The sequence below is a fragment of the Callorhinus ursinus genome, unplaced genomic scaffold (genome assembly GCF_003265705.2).
Source record: "Callorhinus ursinus isolate GAN/ISIS: 27379988/994484 unplaced genomic scaffold, GSC_fseal_2.0 scaffold63, whole genome shotgun sequence".
Lineage (NCBI taxonomy): Eukaryota > Metazoa > Chordata > Mammalia > Carnivora > Otariidae > Callorhinus > Callorhinus ursinus.
Genome location: NW_027397125.1, coordinates 334,775 through 343,559, shown reverse-complemented (window position 1 = coordinate 343,559; position 8,785 = coordinate 334,775).

Sequence of the window (8,785 nt, the reverse complement as noted above, 5' to 3'; positions counted from 1 at the left end):
GTTTAAAGATGATTTCCTTTTTTTTCCCCTTAAAAACCATGAGTGTTAATTTCATTTGCCAAAAAAGAGAGAATATTCATTTTGGAGATATAACTCAAGACTCTTTAGCATGTATCTAAACATATAAATGTGAGATAGGGAAACTGAAGGGACCCCATGAAAGAAAACTGGGGGCTTTTCCTCCTTTTCCTGCTTCTATTCTTGCTAGGACCTGCACCCCTGCCATACGCACGTGCCTTAACGTATGTCCTCCTTGTAAGGGACAAGGAGTTAATGATTTCTTTGGAGTCTTCCAGCACAATAGATAACATCTAAGGAATGACCTGGCAAGAATGATTGGGCGAGGCCATGATGTATGTATTCCAGACCACTGGCACTAAATATCTCGACGCCAAGACCCCCCTGGCACCAGGGACAAGGTGACATGATGGGCGCTTGCGCCCTGTCCTTGTTCTGACCAGTTCCTGGATGCCTGAGAAGACAAGTGACAATGATTGTCAGTAAAAACTCCAGACCCCACGCCAAGATAGGACTCCCTGTCCTTTCCTTTCTGAGTCTCCCAGATGCTCTGTCTATATCTGCACACTCTCTATCTCCAGTAAACCCTGCTCTTACTTTCTGCCGGCTCATGTTTGATTTCTATCTTGAGCAAAGCCAAGGACCCCCTTGGCTGGTCCTGCAGGACCCCCTCTGGGTCCTTGGACCTGGCCTGCCTGCATCAAATGCAATGAATAATAGGCCAAGTAAGTGAAACTCAGAACTTACCCCATGCAAAGACTCCACTAACTTGCATAAATAAGAGCTGGTTTTTCTTGCTTCAAGGTCAGTCCCAGTACAAGGAAGCATTCAAAAGAAACAAGACTCTGACTCCAAAAAGCCTTGGAAAATAAATACATCTTTGCTGAAGACTTCTTGTGAACATCTTGTGGACATCTACACAGCAGAACAACAAAATAGAAAGATTCTGGACCTCTAATGTCCTTGTAAGGCAGAGCCGCCAGACCAAGCTCAATGTTGACATGAAACAGAAATGGACATTCTTTAATATTGGTTCACTGTCCTGGCATTTAAGCCTATATTATATTAATTCAGAGAATGTATTTACTATCCCGATCCTAACTAATATTATAACATGTCTGAAATTATTCTCTAATTGTTTTGACCAACCTTAAGGGCAAAACAATCTCGTAAATAATTTACTTGTTCAATTCAACAAGTACTTATTGAACCAAGGACTACTCTAAGAACTGGAGATCTAAACATAGAAGAGACAAAATGCCTGTCATCAAAGAAATTACATTCTGTGTGACATGCAAATGAAGAAATATAATACAATAAGATAGTGTTTGTATCTGTGGAATTTATGAACAGAGTACCTACATCTGAAAAGCCAGAGAAGGTTTTACAGAAGAAATTGCATTTTGTATTGAAATTCAGCCACAGATAGAAGCAGAGGACTTTGTACATGAAGGCACACACTTTTGGAACCTGCCCAATATTTATGGGTTTGGGAGCATCAGGGCCAGAACTCACTTTGTGAAAAGCTTTGCATGTCTCAGTTTGCCCACGGCAGTCCCTATTTAATCCCTGTTCTACCAGATAATAGCTTCTCCTCTCACCCTCAAAAGTGGTCTCAGTTGGACCACACATTATCTGGTCACCCCATCTGCCAACGACTTAGGATTCAGTCCTATAGGTGATGAGCTGCAAATCAGAACTATTTTTGACACAGGCTTTTTTGATGCAGCCACTACAAAATTACCCTGTCAAAACAAAAAAGCCCTGATTTTTAAAATTTTTAAATCATCCTAAACCTTTATTCCACCCTTAATTACCATATCAATTATGGCAGACTTGCACTTCATTCATTATTGTATTCCTTGTATTTTTATGAGCCTGTATTACCTTTACAATTAATAAATGACACAAGGATATAATTAGACTTAAATTAGTCTCCAACTACTTCCAAAACTAACATTAGACAGTTTCAGATGGATTAGACAAATGTCTAATATATTGCCAATCAAATAAGATTAGCACAATTACAAAAACTTTAAAAGGCAGATGTGTTCATTCTCTAGAGTTTAAAAGAAAAAATGCATATAGTAGTTTCCCAGGGCTTTCGTAGCAAATGCCCACAATCTGGGTGGCTTAAAACAATAGAAATTTATTCTCTCATAGTTCTGAAAACATAGTCTTGAGATCAGGGTGTCGGTAGGGCCATGCTCCCTGGGAAGGCACTAAGGAAGAATCCTTCCCTGCCTCTTCCTAACTTCCGGCGCTCACCAGCAATCCATGGCATTCCTTGGTTTATAGCTGCATCACTCAAATCTCTGCCTCTGTCATTACATGGTCACCTCTCTTGTGTGTCCCCTGTCTCCCTGTCTCCAAATCTCCCTTTTCTCAGAAGATACCGGTCATTGTATTTGAGGCTGAACCTAATCCCATATAACTTTGTTTTAACTTGACTACATCTGCAAAAATCTAAATAAGGTCACAGTCTGAGATTCCAATGCACATGAACTTGGGGAGGACACTATCCAACTCAATACAGTCCCATTATTGAGCAAAGTATAATATTGATCAAAAGTAACTGCTTATACTCATTGAAACATTAACAGAGAAACCAGAGAGTCTGCTGACCATGCAGCATCTAATTCCCAGTGAACAAAGCAAATGCTCTGCTGGACTGATATAAGTGAACGAGCCAGGAAGTATCTGTGGCTCCATGTTTCCAAGTGGCATCGAACCCCAGCTCCATCATCACCCATTCCCTGACACCCACCCAGACTTTTTTTAATCCATGATCCAACTCATTCTCAACTCCCCCTCTTCACCTTATCCCCAATCCCTGCTCCAGGACGCAGAGTCTTAAAAGTTGTAAAATTCAGGCATATGGTGAGGATATCTGTTTTACACATTACTTAATAATATAAAAGCTGAAACTTCAATAATTCCTTCTTTAGGCCATGTTAAAATATCCCTAAATCAAAATGTCCACGTCGATAGAAATGAGGCCAAATAAATCCTAATTTTGAAGGAAGAGCAGTATGGTTCGATTATACCATTAATGAGGCCACTTTGACTACCAAGTGGGGGGCCCACTAAGAAGAGGTGAAGTGTGTGGTAGTGTGTCAAGATAATATTCACCAGAATCAACCTGTATCTTTGCACCTCCACAGGCACTTTCCTGTATCTAGAGACTTTCCTCACCTTACCCACATCTCAGCCCAGACAGCCAGACATGAGCAACAGGGTCTGTAGGGCTGGGCTGTCTCAGCAAATCTGGAGGACAAAGTGTCCCATTTGTGGCTTGGAAATTTCAGGTGTCAAGCTCCAGGTGTCAGATAGAAATCTATGAGTGTCTATAATCAACAAGAACCTGAAAATGTAAAAGGTCAAAAACAGTCAAGTTCTTTGCTCTTAAACCTCAAAAATGAAGGTCCCTGGGCATATTAAATAGGAATCATGTTTTTCTGTATGTGTTACGGACCGGTCCCCCCAAATTCATTGTTAAAGCCCTAACCCACCCATCGTGACTATATTTGGAGATAGGCCTATAAGGAGGTAATTAAAGGTTAAATGAGTTCATAAGGGTGGGCCCTAATTCAATAGAACAGGTGTCCTTATAAGAAGAGGAAGAGACACCAAAGATCACACCCTCACTCCCTCCCCCTGCTCTCTTTCCCCCTCCCTCACTCCACATGTGTACAGAGAAGAGACGATGTGAGGACACAGGCCTCACCATAAACTGGATTTCTGGCCCTGTGATCTTAGATCTCTTTCCTCCAGAACTGTGAGAAAATAAATTTCTGTTGTTTAAGCCACCCACCCTCATATAGTGTTGTATTATAGCAGCCTTGTCCACTAACACGGTATAACGGAGATCTTAAAATTTGGGGCTTACTCACAAAAGGGCTTATTCCCTCACAAAACAGCAATCTAGAAGTAGGTCGTCGAGGGCTAATGCAGCTGTTCCACAGAGCCCTCAAATACCCAGGCACCTCCCATGTTGCTGTTCTGCCATCCTTAGCGTGTGGCTTCTATACTCAAGGTCATCTCGTGGTCTAAGAGAGCCACTCCAAGGTTTGCATTCTAAGCAGCAGGAAGGAGGATCTGAAGAAAGGCACCTTTGAAGGAGGCTTCCCAAAAGTCCAAAATAATACTTTCACTTAGCTCTCATGAGCTAAAATTTATTCACATGGTTGCAACAAGCTTTAGGGGAGGTAGCACACATTTTCCAAGATTCTGTATTATAGAAGAAGACAATGGATGTTGGAGCCTAGTGATGGACTCTAACACAAAATATAAGAAAAAAAAGATTTGAAATTATATGTAATTGAGCAGAATTCATTTTCCCACTTACATTTCCAGCCTCCAATTAGACAGAGCTTGCGTGGGAGGACAGAATCTGGGAGGAACCAGAGAAGGCCCTTGGCATGGGTTGCCCAGCTTTTCAGCCAAGTCTGCAAAAATGAGAGTTCTGATTCTAGTGGACCTACGCCCTGATTCCGAACTGGTTGCCCTTAGAAGGAGTCGGTGTCCCCCACACCCCCACAGCTGGGAGAGTAAATACAACTGCTTGACAAGCCAAAGAAGATGAGTCAAGAAAAGCCTCTCACAGTCCCTGAGCCCCCATATATTATTGTGATTTGTAGTAAGAAATATATATTTGGTCTTTGTCCTGATTCCTGGCACAGAGCTCCTAAAAGCCTTAGAATTTCCTAAGCAGTAAAAGCAATGGGAGCATCTTTTGTTGTAATATTTGGTCTCTTGTCCTCAGTTCTTAAAATCACTTGAAAGCCATAAAGGTTAAATGGGTGTCTTGTTATTCATAACAAGCCCCTTTCCACCATAACTGGGTTTATGTTAACAAGGTGACCTTGGAAAGCACTTAAAGATGGGGGCTGGTTGCCAGTGAAAGCAACCATGAATAGAGGGGCAGAGCTTTCAGTCCCACCCCGGTTTCTGGGGAGGGAAGAGGGGCTAGAGGTTGGAATCAATCATCAATGGCCAATGATTTAATCAATCATGCCTATGTAATGAAGCCTCCACAAAAAAAAAAAAAAGAAAGAAAACCAAAAGGACAGGGTTCAAAGAGCTTCAGGTTGGTGAACACATGGTGATTTGGGGAGAACGGTGCCCTCGGAAGGAGCATGGAAACTCTGTGACCTTGGCCCATGCCAAGGGCCTTCTCTGGTTCCTCCCAGACTCTGTCCTCCCACCCAAGCTCTGTCTAATTGGAGGCTGGAAATGTAAGTGGAAAAATGAATTCTGCTCAATTACATATGATTTCAAATCTTTTTTTTTCTTATATTTTGTGTTAGAGTCCCTCCCCATAACTTGCCATATACATCTCTTCTATCTGGCTGTTCCCAAGTTACATCCTTCCATAATAAACCAGTAATCTGGGAGTAAACTGGTTTCCTGAGTTCTGTGAGCCATGCTCACAAAGTAATCAAACCCAAGGAGGGAGCTATGGCAACTTCCCACCTGTAGCTGGTGAGTCAGAATTCCAGGTAAGACTGGCATCTGAAGTTGTGGGGGAGGGGCAGCCTTGTAGGACTAATCCTTTACCTGTGGTATCAGAATTGAGTTGAAGTACTGGATGTCCAGCGAGTGTCCTAGAATTGCATGGTGGTGTGGGGAACATCCCCACACACGTTGAAAGTGGATGCAGAATAGAGTTGAGATAGATTTTGTGGGGTCTTAGCATCTCTGCTCAGTCATTTGATTACACCAGCACCCTCTGCCATTTATTTTACTGAGCTTGACTTCCATTTGTTCACACAGAGTTTTTCACTTTGACCAGATTCCTTTTTCAATGGATGAAGATGAGAAGGAAGGGAAGATGGGAGGGAGGAAAGGTAAGGGAGAAAGAGAGTGGAGGAGGGAAGGAGAAAAGTCTGAACTAAAGTGAACCAGAGAAAAGCTTCCCATTTAAAACGTATCTCTTTGCTATGTTCATTGAAAGAATAAAATAAACATGTTATTACTAACTTGGGGTCTGAATCTTGCTGCAGGAGCAGCAATGGAGTGCAGAGTTTCTTGAGGTCCCAGAGCAGGCAATGAAATGCCTACCAACAACTTCTCCTCTAAGCACACGGAGCTGACTGCTTTGTCCTTGGCAGCATTCACAAGGGAAGGCACTACTGTAGTGTGAAGACCGCATTAGCCTGAAATTATTAACATCTGTTCCTGTTTATAGTTTCCAAAGCAATCTTGCATGTGTTATGTAAACACCAACCCTGTGATTCAGGAAGAAAAACATTATTATTGGTCTCATTTTACAATTGAGGGTAGGGTGAGAATATAAAAAAACACCATCTTCTCACCTCCTTATGTTTCATCGTCTGATCACAGGTAGAGTCTGTTCATGGTGTTTGAATATTTCACACTGTTCATAGAAAAGGCACTAGTTTAGGAAAATGTGCTGGGAGAAATGGAGCCTCCCTGAGTTCCCTCAGTCCCCTACCTCCTACCTGCCCCTTACCACCTACTTCAGCTACTACTCCATGTCTTCATGGAGCTTACTTAACACAGGCAAGAGGTCATCATAAAGCTGAGATCAAAAGGATGAAAAGATGTCATTCAAGCAGAGAACCAGAGACTTGCATTCCAGGCAACAAAGAACTTCTCAATTTTCAAGAACAGAGAGGAAGACAATATGGCTTAAACTTAGAAGTTGGAGAAGTGGGGTTGGCACCAGATCTGATAAAGTCTTTTTTTTATGTTATGTTAATCACCATACATTACATCATTAGTTTTTGATGTAGTGTTCCATGATTCATTATTGGTGTATAACACCCAGTGCTCCACGCAGAACGTTCCCTCCTTAATACCCATCACCAGGCCAACCCATCCTCCCACCCCCCTCCCCTCTAGAACCCTCAGTTTGTTTTTCAGAGTCCATCATCTCTCATGGTTCATCTCCCCCTCCAAATCCCCCCCCTTTATAAAGTCTTAATGATCACGTCAAGGAGTTCAAACTTTATCCTAAGAACAAAGGCAATTTTAAACTTTATGTAAACAAGGAATGACAGTTTAGGGAGGCAAGACATATAGTGGTTCTATACCACACTGTTCCCAAAAATTAACCTGAAATGGAGTTTTGTTAGATAGTCTGAGAAGTTCATGTGTTTTGGTTTCTACTACGAGGAGCCATATGGATCTAGCAAAAAGCAGGATAAAATAACTTAACTTGTATGAAAAAGACCTGTGGCAAATTTTGTGTTCTAAACTTTTAAAATATGTAACGCTAGTGTTTCTTAAACCATATGCTTTTTTTTCAGTGTTCGGTACTGGTACAAAATCCTCTTTGCTATGGAAATACACCTACTATTATTTCAACACTTTCCTAAAGTACATGTAAGGCTCTGCAATATCCAATAGCTTGTTGTCGCCTCTGGGATTAGACAGAGCTTCCAAAAAGTTTGTGCTATTTGATTTCCTATTTCTTCCCACACAATTTTATGTTCCCTCTCTCTCTTTCGTATTCATATTCTAGATCAATGCTTCCAACAATAAAATGTTCAGTTTTGAAAAATCTAAAGCAGTGATCCTTCCTTATTTATCAATATTTGTTGTAAACATTAATATTACAGACAATTTAGATTTCCCCTTATTTTTGATGAATAAGATTTTAATTTAATTACATTTTTGAAATCATGAATTAAGTAACAGTCCAAGGTGCAAAAGATTTTTTTTATAACTCTACTGAGGTACAATTGACATAGAGTAAACTACACACATATAAAGCACACTTTTTGACCAGTTTTGACCTATGTACACAACAATGGAAACCATCACTAAAATCAACATTATGAACATGTTCATCGCTCCTAAAGGTTTCCTTGTGCCCCTCTATAATCCTCCCCTTCTCACTCCTCCCTCCCTTTCTCAGTGCTTTTATGCACTACAGATGAGTGTGTATTTTCAAGAATTTATGTAAAAGATGAGATCAAACAACATACATTCCTTTTTTAATCTGGCTTTTGTCACTTAGCATAATTATGTTGAGATTCATCCACATTATCAGGTGTATCAACAGTTTATTCCTTTTTGTTGCCGAGTAGTATTCCATGCAATAATTCTTACACAATATGTTTTATCCATTCACTTACGATGGCCATTTGAGTTATTTCCAACTTGGGGCTATTACAAATAAAGCTGCTATGAATATTCATACAACAGGTCTTTGGGTGAACATAGCCTTTTATTTCTCTTGGATAGATACCTAGGAATGGAATGGCCAAGTCATATGGTGAGTGTATGTCTAATCTTTTAATAAACTCCAATTTCTAAGTGGTTGTGCCCTTTGCACTCCCACCAGAAACGTATGAGAGTTCCAATTCTTCCACACACTTGCCAACATTTGGTATGATCAATCTTTTTAATTCCAGCCATTCTCAGTGGAGAGTCTGCTTCTCCCTCTCCCTCTGACCGTCCCCCCTGCTTGTGCTATTGCTCACTCTCTCTCTCTTAAATGAATAAAACCTTTTTTTTTAAGATTTTATTTATTTATTTGAGAGAGAGAGAAACAACGAGAGCAGGAACACAAGCAGGGGGAGTGGGAGAGGGAAAAGCAGGCTTCCCACAGAGCAGGGAGCCTGATGCGGGGCTTGATCCCAGGACCCCGGGATCAGGACCTGAGCCGAAGACAGATGCTTAACGACTGAGCCACCCAGGCGCCCCTAAATGAATAAAACCTTTTAAAAAAATTTAGCATTCTCAAAATAAAGAACTCTTACAACCCAACAATAACACAACAAAGTGAAAGAAGAAA